Source organism: Malus sylvestris, chromosome 13, assembly GCF_916048215.2.
Source record: "Malus sylvestris chromosome 13, drMalSylv7.2, whole genome shotgun sequence".
Classification (NCBI taxonomy): Eukaryota; Viridiplantae; Streptophyta; class Magnoliopsida; order Rosales; family Rosaceae; genus Malus; species Malus sylvestris.
The window spans coordinates 12,527,625-12,550,738 of NC_062272.1; the positions used below are offsets into that span (position 1 = coordinate 12,527,625).

At 36.5% G+C, this 23,114-nt stretch overlaps 2 pseudogenes; both read right to left on the reverse strand.

Moving 5' to 3' along the window:
• Positions 1–4,046: 4,046 nt before the first annotated feature.
• Positions 4,047–4,644, reverse strand: LOC126595252 (uncharacterized; annotated as a pseudogene).
• A 5,472-nt stretch (positions 4,645–10,116) lies between these two features.
• LOC126596083 (uncharacterized) lies at positions 10,117–11,127 on the reverse strand (annotated as a pseudogene).
• Positions 11,128–23,114: the final 11,987 nt, after the last annotated feature.

A 23,114-nucleotide genomic window follows, 5' to 3' on the forward strand; every position in this document is an offset into this window, starting at 1 on the left:
ATTTTATGCACAGAAAACTTGAATCAAATGCCAAATAAAAACTCCAATAGCTTACTTGATGACAAATCGGTGAGAAAGCTTTTAGGTAGAAGGGTCGGAGAGGGTTTGAAGCTAGAATCTGCTGATACTGGGGTGAGTCAAGACGATGTTGCAGTTCGATTGTCAGCCAACGACCAAGATTTCTTCATGGGTTTTCCATCCAGATGGGCTTGTAGTGCGGCTACGGTCGAGATTTGTTGACGATGAAGCGGTGAGCGAGAGAGAAACGTCGATTCTGAGAGAAAATGTGAAAATGGATTTGATGGTTTGAGGTTTAGGTTTTTTGCGATGATTTTGAGCAACAAAGGAGATAAAGCGGCATGGAGCAGTGAGCAAGAGCGAAAGGGGGGAGTAGGTAGGAAGTGTCAATGGAACGGGATCCCACGTGTTCAAGAATGCTGCTGCACTTGACAGCAAGGCAAAATGGCAAAGTTGAAAAAGGGGGAAAAAATAGGGGGTAAAACCGGAACAACACTGTGCTTATGAACAGTGATTCAGTGTGTTTTCAGTTTTAGTATAGATTGAATTTTCACTTTTTCTAAAATTGATTTTTTTTTGTCAAACTATAGAATTTATCAATTAGACGTTAGATTAGCCACTAGAGGAGTTTGAACCAACGCCGTCATGCAAATGCTTAACATCTTTTTACTACGGTGGTAAATGGCCACTTGCAAATTGAAATCTTATTTGATAGCTACATTATTATTCATTTAGTTTTATAAATTTTATTTTTACTTTTACTAAATTTAGAAATTAAAATTGAAATCTTATTTAGTAATTACAGTACTTTCATTTTTCAATTTTTATTTTTTATTTTTGATTAAAATTATATCTCTACTAATTAATGAAATGTTCTTTGTCAACTAAAATAGGGTGAAAAGACAAATTAGTCTTCTATCACACAAAAAAATGATGGGCAATAATATAATCTCATAGGTCTAAACTTTACTGTTTTTTATTGAAGTCTCACCTACAGGTGATGTTAAAATACTTTCAATATTAAAAAATAAAAAACCTCTCACTCCCTCCACGTTGTCTCTCTCTCTCTCTCCATCTCTCCTTCTCATTTTCTAAAAAAAATGTGTTCATACACACAAGGTGTGTAGGCAAATGCTAGTTTTAATTATGACAACTTATCCCTAATTTTACGATTTTATTAATTTTTTATGGAATACTTTCAATATTTTATTAATTTAGTTTGGCCCGTTGGGCCCCACATCACAAGCTTTCCTCTCCATCGCTGTCATGTGTCTCTTTTCTCCCCACTTTCTTCCCTCATTGCCGTGTCCCTTTCTCTTTCAATCTCTCATTTTTTTAAAACTCACAGACTTGTTGCCCCCTTACTCCCACTTACTAATTTCAAGCTCCCTCCCGTCTACCTCTCTCTACAAGTGCAGAGAATAAATTGTATGCAATAATCGTCGCCAGCCACTTACAACGATGGCCATTCTGGCGAGCCAGATCACACCACCTCACCACACCTTGTTATTCCCCATCGATGTTAAGCTTATATCGTGAACATTAAACCCAGACGTGGAGCTTGCACTGCACAGTGGCCATTGCCACTATTCATCATCTTCCCCAACGAGTTCTCATCGATTCCGACTAAGGTAAGGTTCAAGAACACTAGATTTAACTTCTCTCATAGAAATTATGGATGTGTGACTCAGTTCAGGCATTTTGGTGAAGGGTTGACGTTGAAATAACTTGGAAGAAGATAATTCTACAGTTTTTCCAACAAGTGTCTGTGACCATCTGACCACCTTTAGAACATTTTTCCAGCCAAAACTGACGTTAAATTGGCCCCACTTTGGTATGGTTTTGTTCCCTACATTTCTAGCTTCAAGTTGACTTTTGAATCATTGATTTTGGTTCAGTATCGAGCTCGAAATGAGCTCTAGAATTCAGCCCTACAATCTGCAAAAACTGCAGATTTCGTGAAGAAGGCGCGTGAAGGTGCGTGGGCAACCAATGCGAGTGGCACGTGCGGCGCGTGGTTGCTAATGCAGCCACCCTGTGGCAACGTGTGGAGGAACCCGAGGTCCCTTCTTAGGTTTCTCGACGTGCTAAATCCTAATCCGCCCTCCGTTTTCCAAAATTCGACCGTTTTAAAATAGTTTCTTTTATTAGCCGTACTTTGTACGAAAATGCGTTTATACGTTAGTACGTTATATATTTACATAAATGGTCTCATTTCTAGGTGAAATACTTCACAAGGATCTTTGATGCCCGTGAGGCGGGTTCGACTAGACAACATGATTTGTGAATGGGTCTTTTCTTTGATATATACATATATTTGTTTAGTTTCCATATATACATCTAATAATGAATTTTCTATATGTCTGCCTTAATTAAATTTACAGCTATGAAAAATATTATGTTGACTAGAATTATCAAATCACTGTGGCATGACTATATTTTCATTACTTGTTGCACCGGTGTTAGTATTCGCCCCAGGCCAGGGCCAGGGTTTACGTGTATGTTCACATCGCATCGCTCGCTCACTTTGGATCCATTGTAGGTGTCAATCTTGTCCTAGGTTGCAATAGGCAACTATGACTCGTATGTGATGCGCATAGCGTCAATCTTCATGTGATTGTAGTACTAGAGCGTATATATTGTGATTTCACCCAATCCTGTTCATGTCAGAATGTCTCTGAATGAACTCATGTGTTAGCATAGATTGATGAGTACTTGGTTTTACTGATGAGAACTTGATTTTCTTATGCCGTAGTTGAGATATTATGATTTAAATGTTCCTTGAATTATTATTGAAATACTTTTGATTTCATACTTATACGTAGTATGATTTTCTAGAAACTATACTTGTTTTACAACAAGGGGTTATAATGTTTTCAAAAAGGTTTTTATAAAACTTTATTTTTAGGCTCACTCACCCTTATTTTTCGCCCCTCCAAGTTTAGTGGCTGAGCTTCCATGTCGAGAGAATTCTTGGTAAACTTTGGTATAGATGACTACCTTCGATGGTATAATTCACATCCTACTTTGTTGTACTTTACTTATGCTTTGACATCACGTGTGAAATAGGTTCATTCCCGCTCACAAGTGCACTCTTATATTTAGGCATTTTTAGGTTTTAAATTTATTCACATTTTCCACATCACTACACTTTTGTGGTTTCGTCACCCTCCTAGTGTCGATCAGCACAGCTCGATTCGAAGTCCAAGTGGACATCTTGGGTTCGGGTGTGTCATTAATTTTTAGTTTTCAATTTTAAAAAAAAAATCACAATAAAAAATAAAGTGGTTGTCAAACACCCCATTCGTTTTCCATATTTTGGTTTTTCTTTTCTGATGTTTGCATACTGAACAAATAAACGGAGGATTATTCAGTTTTTAATGGATTTATAAATCCATGAATTTTTATGGAGTTTAATTGATTTGTAGAGATTCCAAGTAAAATTTTAGTTGTCACATTCATAAGCTGCATATTCAGTTTTAAAAAAACTACCAAACTGATAAGGTAGCGAAACATTATAATGTTCGTTACGGGGGAATACGTCTCATCGTAATCAACCCAGGGCGAAACCACAAAGCCCAAAAGAGAGCTAGAGAGAGAAGCCCAATCCAACACTACACCAACAATGTGAATGGGCTTGTTATAAATGTCAAAATACTATGTGCTCATTTGGATGTGTTACGCTATAAAGCGCTTTTACTCACTAGCACTTTTCAATAGTGCTTTTATAAGGAAGTAGTTTGTTGTTTGGCATGCAACTTTTGTATTGTATAGAAGCGCTTTTGATATTAAATAGAGTGTTTGGTTGTCAAATGAAAAAGCGCTTTCATTAATAATTCTCAATAACTTTTGCATAAATATTTTTTGTATATAATTAGCATACGACTTGATTAAAATTGCTGATGAACATTCAATTAAAAATAGTAACGATCATTAACAAAATGATACATACTTATTGAAAATATATGTTTTTTTCTTAAAAAAAAAGACACGTTATAGTTGCATGGCAATCAAATGTGAAATAACTATTAACTAGATATAAGAAGATTAGCAATTCTTTCTCGTTCAACATCTAACTCTCACCTATGAGTAAAATTTTCATCAACAATCTTTTCATCTCTATGATCTTCCTCATGTCCAACAAAAGTAGCTCCTCATCATCCTTGCAAGGTTGGAATTCTTGATCTATCATGGAACGATTCGTAATAAAATTGTGTAAAGCCATTGAAGCAACAAGAATTTGTACTTGTTTTTCAAAAGGGAAGTTACGCATGAGATGAATCATTGTCCACCTATTTTTTCAAACAACAAAAGTCTTTCTATGGTGCATCTTAGGAATGAATGCCTCTAATTAAATATCTCTTTTTTCCCTCTTGGCTGACTTCCACATCGAAACTCAGGAAGATGATATCGTTCACCCCTGTAAGGTCCAATATATTCATTCATATGTGGATATCCAGCATTAACTAGATAATATTTACCTATACCATAATTGAAAAGAAAAATATATTTATTTTTTAGTTTATAAGATCATAAATGAATAAACACATTCATATAGGACTAAAGTTGACTACTAACCAGAAAGGGATAAGGAAATTTCGATTCTGGTCTTCTCAAGGCCTCCATGAATATACTGTTGGAAAATTTTGAGTAGATATTTCATTGTCCCACGTTGGTCACCGCAAAAGGTTCCATCACCTTATAAGGCTTCGTCCCTTTTAGAAAGTGATTGGAGTGATAGACCATAGAGAATAAAATTAGGCTCAACCTTGGGTTTGAGCTTTAGGGTGTGCTAATTAATTGATAATTAATATATAATTAATACATAATTGGGCTTTGAGGTGTGCTAATTAATTGATAATTAATATATATTTATCAAAAGATGGGCCTTGGACCTTAGGGCTCGGGCTCTAATAGTTAAATTCTTTGATTAATTATTATTTTTAATTAATTAATTTTTTTTATCAAAAGACTCATCTTTTCAAATGACGTCTGAAGCAATGAAAGAACGCCACTAGAGAGCAAAGCACCCTTCTAAGAAGATGTCTCCCAACAGACGCATCACATTCTTTTACATGTTGCAAACAAACATAAATCTATTATATATACATCCATCCACATGGCATTTAGAACAAAAAAAAAAAATCAAATTCTTCTTCTACAATCCCAAACCTTTTTACTGAGAGAACCACAAAGAAATGCATCAGAAGTCTAGTTTTCCAGTGCTGAAATCCTGACTTAGATTATTGAATCCTGGTGAGGCAGACGTCCATAGATATACAAGCACTGAGTAGGGACGAAATTTCTGTTTCAAGGACAGTGCGGTACGCAAGCCTCGATCTTCAGTTTGTCTGTTTGAATATTATTTCGTTTTGTTCATATTCTGTTAAATTATAAATTCGCATTTATTATTTATTAGCATATAAATTTATCATTGATTGTTGATATTTATCTAACATATATGTGAATCATGAGTAGCACCCTCCCATCCAACCCCAGACAAATGTAAAACACATATTGAAATCACATACAGTCATAACATTTTGAGTTGTGTTTTCTTTTCTACCAATATATGGTACTTGCATTTCTCTAGGCACCACAACTGGGACATGTTCCATCAATTGCCCCTATGCAACCTTTAAAATATGGCCAATATCGATTGTCATCCTTAATTTTATTTGAAACTCTCTTGAATTGCCGATCATGTGGGCATATAATATTGATAGCCATGCGAGAAACAACATCTAATAGTTTCCCAAACCACCTAAAGACAATCTCACCAGAGCGTTGAAACCTCTCTTGGACCATCCTATTAGTGTGCCCATGACCTAATGTGTTAATAATTTCTCACCTTCACTTTTTTCTCCCACTACTCATCACTTGCAATGATAGTTTGCTTCACAGGATCCCATTCTAAGCCAGTCTCTTTACCAACTAATGATGTCCACAATTGCCATTCTTTCTTAAGTGCAATCCATTTGTTCTTGATTTGTTTACGAACATACAACCTTTGAGTAAGGTCATTAAATTTCTTAATAACATTTTTCCATCCAATCCTATTACGATGAACACCTATTTGATTTCCGGCTAATGTCTCAACTACACAAATGCTTATAAATGTCTCAACATTTGCATCATCCCACATTGCCTTACCTTTTTTTTTTTATTACTTTCCTCACGTGCATCTTGTGCATCTCTAACTATATTTTTAGACATATTTATAAAGAGAAAGAAAAAAAAACTATAGCACAAAATAAGAGCATACACCACTGCTTATGTCCTAACTAACAACACGAATAATTTAAATATTTCAATTGTATGGAAGCATCTGGTTTACTATCAGTAGTATGAAAAGCAATTATTGCAGTGATAATAGGTTGTTCAATTGTTATGTAACTTGGGAAGCAATTATTTCATTATTTTGTGATTATAAGAAAGTTTCCAATGGTAATAATTTTTGGTAGTTGTTTCATCATTAAACATCTCATAGAGAAACGGTATCATGAACAAACGGCAGCAAGGTTATTGATCTTCAAAGTTTTTTTTTATTTTTTTTATTTTATCGAATTTGCTATGCAAAGTTTACTAATCTAAAAAGTATTCTAAATACCAAAAGCAAAAGCGCTATTAATCGTATTGATAGAAAACATTAAAAATAATTCTAATAACAATAGTTAAAAACAACAATCATACAGGAAACAAATAATTCAGAAATACCTTTGGAAAGTTAATGAACAATCACCAAACAAAAATTTATATTTATTAACAAATAAGAAGAGTAAGTCTGTAAAGAGAGAAGCAACATGATTTTATAAGAGGATTGTGATTCTGTACCAGGGGTTTAATGTCATAAATGATAAATCAAAATTTGTTAAATATTTCCAGGCTTAAGGTCGTGATATACCTTTGGAAGGTTAATGAACGATCACCAAACAAAATTATTTGCGTGTGGCTACATACAAATTTAAGATCATAAATAGCATACATACCTCCACAAAATGTTTAGGCGATGGAGATGCATGTAGAGAGGTTTGGGGAAGATGAAGATGAAGATGAAGAGATGGAGACCAAGTAGAATGCTCAGCCTCCAAAATAATATGAAAATAAAAACCTTATGGGTTATCGACGTGCAACCCTAGAAAAAATAGATGATGGTAATTTTGATATTTTTTTTTTTTTTTTTGAAGTGTAATGGCATTTTAGACTTTCAAATTAAAAAATAGGGATAATTTTGAAATTGAAAAAATTTCATTAAAGAGAGCAAAGTGCTTCCCTTGTTTTCTCTACGCATCACTTTTAAGAGGAAGCACCTCCTAGGTGCTTCTTTAGAAAATGCTTCTTGGTACTTCTACTTCTAACTAAAAACACTTTTAAAATATTTGCCAAACAACAAGTTTTTTAACTGAAGCGTTTTTACTCATTAGGAAGTGGTTTTGGCTCTTTTAGAAGCACAACCAAACGAGCTATATGTTGGTCTAGTTGTAGGTACAGTCTAGTTTGGTTCGATTTCTCATTTAAATAGCAGTCAATGCGATTTTGTGATGCATTGTGCTTGGCTATGGCAGTGTTTCTCTACTTTGATGGTTATTTTTACCTCATTGTTGACAACAATGACGGCTCTTCATGGGAGCAATTTGGTTCTTGGCCTCATAGCTAGGGTTTAGGTTTTTTGTTCGACTTTTGTGAGTTTGACGAAGTTGTATCAACTCTTTATTTGAAAGTGGGAGTTTGTTGTATCTCCTTAGATGGAGGAAGACTTTATTTTCAATATGTTGTAGCAAGAGATTTATGTTAAATTAGTTGAAAATGCACTACAAATATTAGATGAGTTGTTTATAAATCACTTGTTTATGTTTTTGTAATGGTTATGTAGCCCTTTTCAAATTTTACGTAATATTTTTGTAGTTCAATTCTAATTAATTAAGTTTTTATCCTAGCTAAATCTCTTAATACTTACAAATTTCTTATCCAAATATAACCTAAAAGTTTTTTTTTCCCAACATCTTGTGCCATGACAATAATATATTAAAAAAGAATGTCGTAAAAACATTGATGTCATTTTACTTTATTAGTAAGGGAGTGCTAGCAACCGTTGCACTAATATTTGCATTTGGACCTTTTCATTTTATCAAAATGTCATGTGTCGTTTTGTACACACACAAAAAAAAAAAAAATAAATAAAAACATTTTAATGACTTTAGCTAGGGATTAAAGATGAAAAGCATAAAATATAATTTTAAGGCATTAAATGTCTTGTATTTTGCGTTAAAAAATGACACGTGGCGTTTGATAAAGTGAAAATGTCCAAATGAAAATGTTAGTACAAAGGTTGCTAACTTTATTATTTCTTTAAACCTTCTTATCTTACAAAATCAGAAACACTTTGTATTGTAGGGTCCAACTCCCATACTACGTAGTATGGACTGTAAGTTCTGAAGATAGGTATACACTTGGTTAGCACTTGTTATACACATGGGAATATTAGAGATTAACATTGATAATGTTTGTGTGCTAATAAGGAACATGTTTATTAGGATTCATTAGCTTGAACACTCATTATAGTACTAGAAGTCTTTCTAGCTTACATGAATAAGGGTATTCACGGTGATAAGGTTAAGATCAATCAATAATACTCAATGGAAAGCATCTTAGTTGATTACCACTGTGTATGGTTAGGGTCCCTGCACTCTTTTTAATCATGCAAGCTTACAAAAAATCGAACCCCATTCTTGAGGCTTTGCATACTGAAGAGGAGAGCTGCACAAGAACTCTAATCCCAAAAAGCATGTCATCGTCTTCAGGTGAGTGATTAATTTGGTACTGTGTTATAATATTCAGAATTCATATTCATATATATTATATGTTTTACATGGACTACTACGAGTATTAAATGATTTGGATGCAAAGAACCACATCATCCAAATCAATTCATCTTATCCAGTGCTCGTAGTATTTTATACCATGCAGTATGGAAGAATTTTCCAGTATGGTATGTCATATCCAAAATCAATGAAATATGATGAATTGCATTATCCTGTTGGATCACTTGGTGTTACATCCTGGTGCATTTTGGATACGAGCTATAGATACTAGTTGGACCAGAAAAGGATTTGAGTTGGGTCTTGAACTAGGATCATCGAGGCTTCTTCAATCAAACCATCCCTGAAAATGAGCTCACATTGTCACACATCGAAAGTTGAAGGTCAATTGGTTCCAAAGTTGAAGTTGATTAGACCAATGACGTCCCACCCCATGCATGGGGCCACGCCACGTTGTGGTGATTAGTGGCACCATCACATGTTAGTGAGTTGTTATTTGTGATCACCACTCCATGTTCAAGAATCAAAAGGGTTTTCCATGTAGATAATGTTTTTCCATATGCGCTAATAAGCTATTGCACAAATACAAAACTCTCCATTATCTCTTTAGCAAATGCACTTTTTATGATTTATGCGCGTTTTTTTTTTCTCGTTTCTTACTCATCTTTTGTTATTTTTATTCAAATCGAATGAATTTAAAAATTAATAAACATGAGTCTGACCAAAATTTTATTTATTAATTCATCATACAAGGGGATGAAGCTTAACTTTTGTATGAAGTGAGTATATGATAAGTTATTGACTTGATCAAAATGAAGTATGAGATATCATCACTACTAAATTAAACAGTTTGCGCGACTATGGACATTTTGTCGCGCAAAGAATTATTTGGTCACACATAAACTATGGCGACCAGAAAATCATCGCGCATATTTTGTCGCGCAAAGCTCATGAAAAAAGACATTGTGCGACAAACATCTTCAAATTTGTCGCATGTCTTAACAATTGCGCGACGCATTACTAGTCGTCGCGCGAAAGTTATACGGACAAAGGTTTTCGTCGTACGATTTAAACGAGTACAAGTGTGTTTGTGGGTAATTTGTCTCAAAACTTTTTGCGCGACGAAATCGATAGTAGGCGTGTGGTAATGCACGACGAAGAGTAAGACGCGCGTAATTTTGCGCAACGACATTTCGTCGTCGCGCATGTGTAATTTTTAATAAAAAAAATAGAATAAAAGGAAAAAAAAAACAGATTTCATACTAATGACATGAGAAAGAAAAAAAAAAGCAAATTAATGAATAATTTTTTTATTATTTATAATATAAATAAAAATGTACATACAAATATAAAGTAAAAAAAAAACGGAACAAAACTACGAAAATAAAGAGGCAAAAACTATAGGCATGTCATTCGGAGGTGCTTGGTAATCTTGCTGCTGGTTGGGGACAGGGTCGGAGGTCGACAGGCCTGATTGCTGCGCTTGCTCGGTGTGGAAGGGCTGTGAGGGCGATGGTGTAGAAAAACAGGGGAGATGTATTCCAAAGGAACTGAGGGCTTGTACAAGCATTGACATTTGAGACTTGAACGATGCCAGCTCACTCCTCAGCCCAGCGACTTCCTGCGTCAAAGTCGTAACCTTGGTCTTTGACTACAAGGATGACGAGGCTCCAGTTTCCTGACGCCTGGCATTTCTCATCCCCCGACAATATGTCCCTGGCCTTTGACCAAAAGTTTGGTCCAACGTCTCTATGACGATGTGAAACCCTGTATCCTCAGGGGGATCCACAGACTCGATCGGCGTGTCCGAGGGAAGGTGGGAGGCAGACTCCTGAAGCACCACTTGTCGCTTCTCCACCATAGTTGCCTGTGAAAAAAAACATGGATTATTAATAGAAAACAATTTGAAAGAATTAGTATAAATGTTTGATGCATAAGAAATTACTTATATGAAGAGACTGGGTTAACTCATTCCCAAGCCGAACATAAACGTCAGCAAAGACATCAATTTTCTGAAATTTTGAACCCTCCTAAAATCGAAAAAGATAAGGAAAATGTTAGTACGAAAAAAAAAATTATTAGCGACATTTTAAAATTGGAAATGAAAGTTGTAATATATACCTTCCGTCACACCTCCATCCTATAGGAGAAAGGCCTCGAACTCGAATGATGGAGAAGAGTCTTTTTCTCTCGATTGATCTTGTTCGCCTTCCCCTTCTTCTGTTATACAAAAAATAAACGTATTAGTTGTAATAGTTAAAGAAAATTTAAAAAAATTAATAATAAACATTATTAAAAAATAAAAAAAGTAAAATGAAAGATGTCATCATTAAAAACGCAGCACATATGTCGGGTCCTTAAAATAACCGCAAAGCCAAACCCAACTATCTTGTCGGTCCTCTAACTTCTTCGGACATCCCTCCTCAAGAGCGACCTGCGGATTATCAAACTCCTAAAACCATTGGTGCAAGTCACTCTTCCACTGCTTGTAGCGTTCGGAGAAGAGCCGATTGACATACGCGAACTTGTCCTCGTCCATGTGCTCCAAATTGTAGTTTGTCTGCAATATAACAAATATTTTGAAAGCATTAGTAATAAAAGACATTAATACATATAAATATATAAATTTTACATGAAAAGTATTAAAAAGGCGATGCTACTTACAGACAATTGATTGCGCACCGTAATCTTCGTCTCCTCTGGCATCGCCTTCCAAGACTTCCACAACATAGGGCAAAAGGTCCGCACAACATGCCCAATGTCATGGGCCAATGCACTATGCTACTCCGCCGTTAGTGCTGCCCGATGTCGCTCAACGTATCCGATTGGGATACGACCGTTGGTCACCCGGGTGACCTTCCCCGTCTTCAATTGCTGACAAGGTCCTCGGGTGTGTTTCTTTGCTGCAAAGAGATGAAAAAAAAAATCAATAACCCATAACTAATAACAAATCCTACTAAAATTTCGGCATAACCTCCCCTATAATTAAAACATTTCCCAAAACCCTGAAAATAACATAAACAATATACATATCCAACATAATAATCACAACAGTTTAATAAAAGGTCCGGAACGATGAAAATTTTTTAATCCTTACATGACATAACAAATTGAACCTCAAATAAAAAAACTTAGTAAACAAGGGAATGAGGGAGTGAATTAGGATTGTATACCTGGCCGTGTACCGGAGGCATCGGTTATGGATCCCGATGGCGACATCTGTTTCACAGTGCGGGGGCGTCGATGAGTTCGTCTGGCGCTAATAGGTAACGCCACCGAAGAAGTTGACGATGTCTACGCCTGTGGGACTGGAGGACCATCTGAGTGAACCGGATTGACCGGCCTATGGTCCATCTCTGCTGGAGCAGTGGCGGCAGTAATAGGTATAGTCGTCAGACTAGGTGTAAAAGTGATCGGCCTCCGGGTTCTAATGAGGTGAGACATTTACAAAATTGGCAATCAATTTGTTTAGTACACAAAGATTTTGATTCTGTTTTCACATGCTTACAACTTCAATGGCTACAAAAGGATTGCTAATTGTTGATTTGATTTCAAATTAACTTGTTAACTTAAATAAACATATGGGAATTCCAGTCCATTGGCTGGTCAAAAGCATTTTCTGAATGCATATGGGCAGATTCAATGACTTTGGAGATGTAGAAATATGAAAATAATTGAAACATTCCCATCATAACAAAGTTCATGTGCTCTGCGATTTGCAGCAAAAGAAGTTTGCTAATAACTCTCATGAAAATCTAATATATATATATATATATATATATATATATATATATATATATATAATCTAAACTATAATGGAGGAATTCAAATTACTGTGCAAAAAAGAAAGATTAATATCAAAATGTAAATGTAACTTCAAAATTGGGAGGCCGAATTCAACAAGCAACACAATCGAGTCTATCATATTAATAAGGCAACAACAAAGGGTAATACCCCATTATATATCAACAAATCGTGGCAGTCAACAATGCAAATCCTTAATTTAAGAACCCTGTACTTAAATTAGAAAACCCCTAATTCGAACCCTGTACTTGAAATTAAAAAACCCCTAATTTAAGAACCTTAATCTAACCCCCAATTTAAGAAAACCTAATCTAACCTCACTGCCCAAAATCGTTCCCCTAATTTAAGACCTAAATCCAACCCCAATTAAGAACCCTAAAAACTCTAATTTAAGAACCTAAATCTAACCTCCAATTTACGAACCCTAAATCTAACCCCACCACCCCCAATTTGAAAAAATAAAAACCCTAATTCTAACCCCCAGTCAATAAACAAAATTGCAACTAAAAACTGAAAAGGAAATTACCTATTGGAGAAAAAGAGGCGATGGACTGAGAGAGGGATGGAGAGACGAGGTGAGTGAAGGAGAGACGAACGAAGATAGATAGGAAGGAAAGAGAGGGTATTGCGCGGGGAAAAAAGGAAGAAGAGGGAAGTAAGGGAGGAACGAGACGCACGGGGGTTAATAATATAGAATATTACGTGACGAAGTGTTCGTCTCGCAAGGCTAAACAATCGTCGTGCAAGTTTTTAAAATTTCCGCGAAAAAAATGCTTTATTTGAATTTTCAGACAATTGTGCGACGAATCAATATATTTCGTAGCTCAAGTTTTTTAAAATTTCCGCGAAAAAAACGCTTTAATTGAATTTTTAGACACGTGGGTGACGAATACATATATTTCATCGCGCAAAGCATATTTGTGCGACCAAAAAAATTTTACGCGTCACGCAATTGTGTTTTAAATTGGTTTTTTTATATTTTTATTTTGTTTACAATTTATTATAAAATACAAACAAAACAACTTTATTTACAAAGTAATTCACATATAAAATGGGAATCATTCATACCATTTTTTCCATCACTCTATATAATGCATTAAACATTTCATGTGTTTTACAAAAAAATTACAAATAAATTGCCTTAATCTTAATCCGAACTATAATAACTTTCACCTTCGTCGCTATCATCATTTTGAGTGTCACATTCCTTATCATCGATAGGTACGTCACCATCGTCATTCGTGCGCACTGGACCATCGTATCGTGGAATATTACCGAGGTCAATCGTGATGAACTGAATCAGTATTTCGATTGAAGATACTCCATCTATCTGAAATGGTTCTTGAATAAGATTAGTATCTCGGAGTGTTTCCGCATCACTTTCCATGAAAGATTCAAGACGTTGGTCAGCAACATTGTTGATGTCGTCTTCAGTACGGTCTTGTTTTGGTATAGCATACACATTCCTATGATCCATCTTCTAAACAACTTTCCAACCCCGGATTTAGGGTCATGTAGATACACAATTTGTTTTGCCATGGTTGCTAATATGTAAGAGTCGTCATTGTACCAAGTTTTGGTAGTGTTCATTGATAGTAATCCATGATCTGTTTTCACACTTCCATGCCTATTCGGGTGTGTATCAAACCATCGACACTTAAATAAGATCACTTGGCACCGGTCTTTATAAAGTAATTGCACGACACTTATTAATTTGCCATAGAATTCAATGTCTGTACTTTCGCCTCCTCCGGGGACATGAACACCGCTGTTTTGTGTACACAACTTGTCATTTCGTGCACCCGCTAAGAACTTGACACCATTGACATGGCAACCCGAGTACAATTCAACGCAAATTGGTCTGAACGCTAAGTTATATAACTCTTCACTGTATGCAGGGGAATTCGATGCTGTCAGTTGATTCACCTAATATTAAACAAACATTTAAATTTGTTAGTTCGAGCAACTTAATTGGTACAATATATATGTCCAATACAAAACACTTCAAACTTACATATTCGAGAAACCACTGAGAAATAATTCACGGTGTTTCTTGGCATACAAATGTGAAGGATGTGCCTGCTTCATCATATTTTCATGCTCGTCTAGGTGTCACAGTGTCTCATCACAATTTTTGAGTACGAACCAATGTGCTACTTCCATGTCCTTCTTGGAAAACGACTCACCACAAATCGGATCTCCGAATGGTCGAGCGACCTAGGCAAAAATTGAAAGTTTCTCCTTTCTCACACCCCCATCATTATTGTGAGGAGGATGATTGAAAGTTGTCTCAACATCTTTTAAATACATTCCACAAAATGTAAGTGCCTCATATGACACCCAAGCTTGTATAATGGATCATTCGGGCTTCGCTTTGTTTCGTACACTTTTCTTCAAGTCTCCGAGAAGCATGCCAAAAGAAAATGATACGATACACATATTACTAATCGTAATATATTTAATATCGATTAATAAAAAAGACGAGGAATATATACCTTTCTATTTGATACATCCATCGAAAGTTGACTGGTCCAGCAAGCAATGCCTCATCTGGTAAGTGAACCATCACGTGTATCATACTTGTGAAGAAGGCTGAAGGAAATATCATCTCAAACTTGCATAGAACTTGCACAATGTCATGGCGCAACTGATTAACGTCCGTTCTTCGTAACGTTCTTGACGTCAATTGCGAAAAACAACTGGACAACAACATGATTGGTTTCACTACATCGGGTGGCAAGAGATATCGAATACCTATAGGAAGTAGGCGTTGCAGAACCACATGGTAGTCATGACTCTTTAAGCCAGCTAATTTACCCCCGTCAACGTTCACGCAACGCATAATATTTAAAGCATACCCATCGGGAAACTTTACAGACGATAAAAACTTTAAAAATTCTTTCTTGTCATTCGGTTTCATTGAAAAAAATGCAAGATCCCTTCTGGATTTATCATTGTCCCTATTCATCCATAAACCCCGTCGTATTCCCATTCGTTCCAAATCAAGACGAGCTTTGATCGTGTCCTTTGTCTTGCCTTCAATATCTAGAATTGTGCCGACCAATGTGTCAAATACATTTTTCTCAACATGCATAACATCGAGGTTGTGTCTCAATTTTAGTTTAGACCAATACGAGAGCTCAAAAACATAGACTTGTGCGTCCAGTTCATATATGTAGCAGGTCTTGTCCTAGTGACATTGGTCCTGAAATGAGCAAAATCCAAACGGTTAGGCTGTTCCAAAATCTGAGCACCAAACCATTCTCTGAGTCTAAGGCGATGCTTTTTCTCCCCGTTAAACTCTTTATCCTTCTCTCGCCACTCATGGTCCCAAGGCAGCCATCTTCGATGACCAAGGTAACAAACTTTTCCAGCGTGCCAACTAGATGTTACGTCTTCCTTGCATACAGGACATGCCATATAACCCCTAGTGCTCCATCCAGAAACCATTGCATATGCGGGGAAATCGTTCACAGTCCACATCACTGCAGCCCGCAAAGTGAACATCTTGCCAGTATATTTATCTTATGTGCGCACACTGTGTGTCCATAAATCTTTTAGCTTATCCACCAACGACCGTAAGTATACATCGATTGACCTACCAGGATCCTCAGTTATCAATAGAGTCATCATCATGTATTCTTTTTTCATACATTTCCATGGTGGCAAATTATACGGAAATATGAAAATCGGCCAAGTACTGTGGTGTTGGTTTAAAACCCCAAATGGATTAAATCCGTCAGTGGCAAGTCTCAATCTAACGTTACGAGAATCAACAGCAAACTCGAGGAACATTCGATCTAACTCTTTCCATGCCTCCTCATCTGTAGGATGTCGTATCACATCGTCGTCTACCCGTTTTTCCTTATGCCATCTCATGTTTGTGGCAATATGCAACGACATATACAATCGCTGCAACCTAGGTTTCAGGGGCAGATAACGCATGACTTTTTGTGGGATCTTAGTGGTTCTATTATGAGATGTCATTTTGAACCTAGACTCATTGCATACAGGGCATTTATCCAATGTTTTATACTCTTCGTAGAATAAAATACAATTGTTTTTGCAAGCATGAATTTTTTTCACAACCCAATCCAAGACCTTTCAACACCTTTTGCGCGTCTCTATGGTATTTCGGCAAACAATTGTCCTTCGGAAGCATTCTCTTGAATACCCCCAAAAAGTAATCGAAACACTGGTTCGACATACGATGCTTTATTTTTCCATGCATTAGTTCCACAATGGCCGTGAGAACGGAAAAGCTTTCGCACCCCGAGTATAACTCTTGGTTGGCATTTTTTAATAGTTTTTCATATTGTTCGAACTCTGCACTATCCATTAGTGTAGGCATGTCATCTTCCCCTTCGTGATTGGTGTTTGTCGATGCAAATGGAAAAACATCATTTATAATATCCATGACTTGTTCATTAGGATCGACAATAGGTTCAACATTATCCACTCTTGTGGCATATGAAGACGAAGCATTGTCTAATTGTTCCCCATGATGGTTCCAAGTATTATATGTCTCAATCGTTCCATTCCTTAATAAATGAAATCGAACATTTTCTATTGTCTCCCTTAACGTGTTGTTACACCTCCTACAAGGACACCGGATTCTAGTTGCACCCGAGTTGTGTGTACTTGCTAAGTCAATAAAATCCTCGATTCTATCCAAGTATTCATCCGTGCATCTATTCGGATTCTGTATCCATGTCCTGTCCATAATTCCTGGAACCACAATAACAATACAACAATCACAATACAATAATCACAACAACTTCATACAAACTGATATTGTCACCTTATGCCTCCGGTAGAGGCCCTATCTCATTCAGGAATGCATAGTTATGTCACGTAATTTACGGCTACATCATATTAGATTTCGACGTGGATGAATTTCGGCAGCATCTCAATATAGTTATTCAGGTGTACGACCCGAAGAACGCACAGAGATGATACCGAAATCTCCACAACCGAAACCTAATCCTTCAACCATAAACTACGCATTATAACTGTGCATTCCCAAACTGTCCAAATAATGGGACAATTCAAGAATTAATTGGACCGCAGTCATGCTTTCGCATCCATGCGCGAAATCCAACTAATCCTTAAACGGGAAACTAAGTTTTACTAAAAATAAAAAACAAGTACGAAGTTAATTTCAATTAACTTCGTAGATCACAACACATATTTGTACGTCAAGTACAAATTTAACAACATAATATAAATATAATTTCAGAGCACAATATAAACATAACAAACTAAGTTCAACATAATTTAATTAATGGTGTATGTTTAAAAAATAAAACAAAGAAATTACCTTCTCAATCGTTATCCACCAATCGCTAATCACACACAATATCCCTATAGAGAACGAAATTAATGGTGTTAGTATGAATTTACATTAATACTTTTACCGTAACGACAAAAAACGCTTACCAGACACACCGAGATAGCTCGATCAACCTAGAGAAGAAGGAGGGAGTAGTTTAGATGATGAAATTGAGAGAAAATGAAAATGACGGATACCAGATTCAGCAAAATCGCAGGGATGAGTGTAAAGGCACAATCTGTAAATTTTTTGCAGTTTGCCTCTGCACAAGGCTGATTTCAGATAAAAAAGGACGAACGATTTTGCATGACGAATAATATGTTAGTCGCGCAAAGAACCTTTGAGCGACAAAGAAAACTTTTTCGTCGCGCAAATATTTCTTACACGACGAACGTCTGTATTCGTCGCTCAAATGTTATTTGTGCGACGAAAGAAGACGTTCGTCATGCTAGAAATATATATTTTTTATTTTTTATGTTTTCCTTCTTTATTTGTATGTACTGTAAATTTTTATTTTATTATAAATCAAAAACTCAAACCTAATTAAACTTTAAATTAATTAACAAAACTAATTTATGATCCCAAATAAAAATTATAATTACTGCAAATATTAATACTCATCCACATAACATATATTTATTCATTAAATTTAACATAAAGTCCACAAAATCTTATTTTTTAAAAATAAAAACCCTCATCAACTTCAATCCTCCCTGGCCTGCAACACATCAAACTTCCACTTCCGGAATCTCTGCTTGAAAAGCCCAATGACATAAATCCGTTGCGTCTCATCGGTTTCATCAATATCCCAATGAACCTACATTAATGTCAATAACAATAAATTAGTAATTTAAAAAATATTACGTTTTATCAAAAATAATTTTTCATTATTTACCATAAATTTACCGATAACTCTCCCAGCATGGACTTCTTCAGCTCCTCAGGGATCTTTTTCCAAGACTCAAACTCGGCAGAACAATCCCTCTGCACCAAATTCCCAATGTCATAAATGAATTCGGCGTACACCTCAGCCAAATTTTTGCCTTCAAAGTACGGCACTTGCTTCCGTCGGTACCTCTATACTCGCACTACAACTTTCTTTTTCCTAGAACCTTCCCCAGAATCGGCCATTCTTTTTTAAACAAAAATTTTTTGAAAACTTCGACTCTAAAATTGTGTTTATATAGCACTAGGACAACTTTGCGCGACGAAATAGTCGTCGCGTAAAACTATAAGCCGTAACGCAAAATGCGTCATTAATGAGCAATAAATTGGAAGGTTTGAACGCATTCAGACAGCGCACTGCTCGACAAACACATGTATTCATCGAGCAAGGTGTATTTGAGCGACAAATTATCGTCGCGCAATATATTGAGCGATGAATAGAATAAAATAATTGTAATTACAAAGTTTACGTAAACATAGATATCTATGTTTACGTAAACTTTGTAATTACAAACAAATATTCACAAACGATTTAATACCTTAAATATTTATTCTTAAATTAATTAATACTTTAAATATTTATTCTATAAATAATTAATACCTAATATATTATTCTAAAAATAGTTAGTACCTTAAATATTTATTCTACAAATAATTTATGTCTTCATCCATACAATTATTTTCAGCATAAGTACGATATTCATTCAAGATTAAAAACACATATAAACCATAGCCAGGGTGCTTACATTAGGTCTCAAAAAAACAACCGAACAAGAATTCAAACCCAATTAAGTCCAAATACATAAATTAGAAAAAAAAAAAAAAAAAACCTTAAATTTAAAATTGTCGTACAAAACATAAACTTTAAACTACTATTTGGATGATCCTGCTCCATTCCGCAAGACTTCATAACGCCACATATTGTAACCTTCCTCCAACGCATCCTCCAGCAATTTCATCAATTGTTCTTTCGGTTCATCATCAAAAACATACTTACACTGTTACACATATATACATATAATTAATTCCAACATATAACTAAAAATTTCATAAACTAAATTATTGATCCATCAACAATATACTTACTAATAGTTCATCCATCACAAGCTTTTTCACATTTCCTAACATATCTTTCCAAGAACGCCACTCAGCAGTGGGGCAATTATTCCTCATAGCTACAGCAATTGCACGAGCAAACGCAAAATGTTCTCTCATATCATGCGCGTCGGCCTTGTGCACACTCTCGTTGTTTTTATCCGCCATCTCAGCACGAACAGAATTGTGAAGAAAATGACAGTAGAAGCGCCTATTTATAGCAAAGTTAGGATCTTTGCGCGACGAACTCTTTGTTGCGCAAACATCTACATTAAATATCCTCAGATTTACCTTGTTGATGCACAAAATCAGTGAGGACTTTGGTACAACAAAAAATGTTAAGTTTGTGACCTTCGCTAGATTGCTCCGGTCACTAGTATGGATAAGTATGTAAATGGATAGAGATAGGGAAGCAAACACAAGATGTACGTGGTTCATCCAGATTGGCTACATCCACGGAGTAGAGAAGTTCTCATTAATTGTGAAGGGTTTACTCAAGTACATAGGTTCAAGCTCTCATTTAGTGAGTACAAGTGAACGATTTAGTACAAATGACATTAGGAAATATTGTGAGAGAATGATCTCTATTTATAGAAGAGAGTTTCTAATTTCATTATGACATTGACACGTGTGGTGTTGTGATTGGCTTCTGATGTTGACACGTGTCGCGCTATGATTGGCTTCCTGGTTGGAGGGAAACTCTTCTGGGTCATTGACGGTATAACGTTGACCGTGCTCAGTAGTTTCAGGATTGGTCAAGTATGGTACAAACAGTGCTCCCCTAAGTTCCCGAGTGAGGGAAACTCCTCGGTTGGGGACTTGCAAGATCCAAGCCATTGAGTAATCACAAAACTTCTAAGTACCGAAATGTGGTATCATTTTCACTTGCCTTATCTGTCTCATATGTAGATGTGGCATCTTTTCTGGAAGTACTTTTCCTCCATCTAGGGGTGGTATCTTTAATCGATGAAGATGCACAAGGTAATGTATCAATTTCACTTGAAGCTTACTTGTAGTTTCGGGCTTGGTCAAGTGCGATACAAACCCTATAGTAGGAGTCCCCCAAGTCACCGAGCTAGGAGATTTACTGAAGGAGGTAACAGACAAGGTAAGCAATCAGACTTCCAAGCAAGCAACCTGGATCGGAGGTTCGACTTCGGCTTCCGGTTGATTGTTCTCATTCTCCTTGTGTCGTGAACAACAACAAGGATAAGGAGAAGCAGATGGAGAAGAGATGATATGAGATACTTTTGCTTTTGAAGAAGTAACTTTCCACAGGCTTATTATTGAACTGGGTTGGAAGGTTTTCTAGTTTCTTCCAGAGTATAAGGCCGACTCAAGAATTTGAGGGTCAAAACAAGTCCATCAAATCTAGTGTATATTCGACCCTGATGATATGGGATACTTTTGCTGTTGACAAAGTAGTGGATGTATCGGCACGTGTTCTGTTATGCTTGTCTCCACATGCTTCCTTGTATCCTTCTCACTTACCCTATATGTTCCTCAAGCAGACGTGGTATCTTCTCTGGAAGCATAAGATGTTGAAGATGAGTACTCAAGAGCAATGCCAGATAAGTAATCAGGCAAGGGGTTCCAGGCAGTCAGTTCCTGACTGGAAGTTTGATTCCAAGTGCTGACTGATTACTCTCTTTCTTCTTATCTTGCAGGTAAGAACAAGGCCAAAGGAAAAGATAGGTGAAAATCATGATATGGGATACTCTTGCTTTTAACCCTGATGATATGAGATACTCTTGCTCTGGTGTAGCTTGTTTGCAGAGGTATTATCGGGAGGAAAAGAAGCTAAGTATTTCGAGAGACTCTGCTGAGAGTGCCCTCTCGGATGTGAAGAAAAGTTGAGCAATTTTTTTATTTGCAGGTCTGCTTAGCTGTGGAGGATGGAGGTCGACATATATAGGAGTCTCCCTAACAACAAGTAGTAGTGTTATTCCTTTACCCTTCTTGGTCATAACAATGTAGTGGAAGCTGCAAGCTTCACGTGTTTTAACTTTTTCAGAGCACTTTGAAAAATGGGTCTGTGGTATCTGGAAAGCTTGCGTGTGAAGATGGCAGACAAGCTTTATCCAAGGAAATCTGGCTCTCGAAGTTTGAAGAGCAATGCCTCTTCGGTTTTCGAACAAGCAATCTTGTCGGGGATTTGGCTCTCAAGATTCAGAGAACAATGCCTCTTTCATTTTTAAGAAAGTAATCCTGTTGGGAGTCTGACTCTTGGATTCGCATAGCAGTGTCTCTTTGATTTTTGAGAAAGTAATCCTGTTGAGAGTCTGGCTCTCGAGATTCGGAGGGCGGTGCCTCTTTAATTTTTGAGCACGTAATCCTGTTGGGACTCTGGCTCTCGAGATTCGGAGAGCAGTGTCTCTTCGATTTTTGAGAAAATAATCCTGTTGGGAGTCTGGCACTTGAGATTCGGAGAGTGGTGCCTCTTCAATTTTTGAGCAAGCAATCTTGTTGTGAATGTTTTCTCGAATATGAGTAAAGGTTGGGCATTTTTGCTAGTCTGCCTTGCCACGGAGCATGGAGGTTGACACACATTAGGACTTTCTAGTTATCAAGCAGTGGTGCTGTTCCTTTACCCTTGTGGGTAATAGTAGAGTAGCTGGACCTTCAAAATTTATGTGTCTAAACTTTGTCAGAGATCTTTGGCAAAGTTATCTGTGGTACTCGAGGAGTTGATGTTACGTGTGGAAAGTGGTGCCTCTTCGGAATCTGGAGAGTGGTGCCTCTTCGATTTTTGAACCAACGGCCCTGTTGCCTTTTCTTTTATAAGGGCACCAATTGTGTGCAAGAAGTACATTTAGAGAGTTATTGCTTGTAGGAATTCTCCCCTTACTTCAGAGATTTATTACACCTCATTTCTCCTTCATCATTTCTGAGAATTTCTGGCCCATCTGATCGTCGTTTTAACTTGAACTTTGGTAAAGAGGCAGCCATGCCTTCTCAAGACAACATATGACGCCCATCCTTCTTATCCCCTACTGGTCCTCTTACCGTTGGGGACTCTGTGATGAAGAATGATATGACCGCTGCGGTGGTGGCCAAGAACCTTCTCACTCCCAAAGATAATAGACTACTTTCCAAACAGT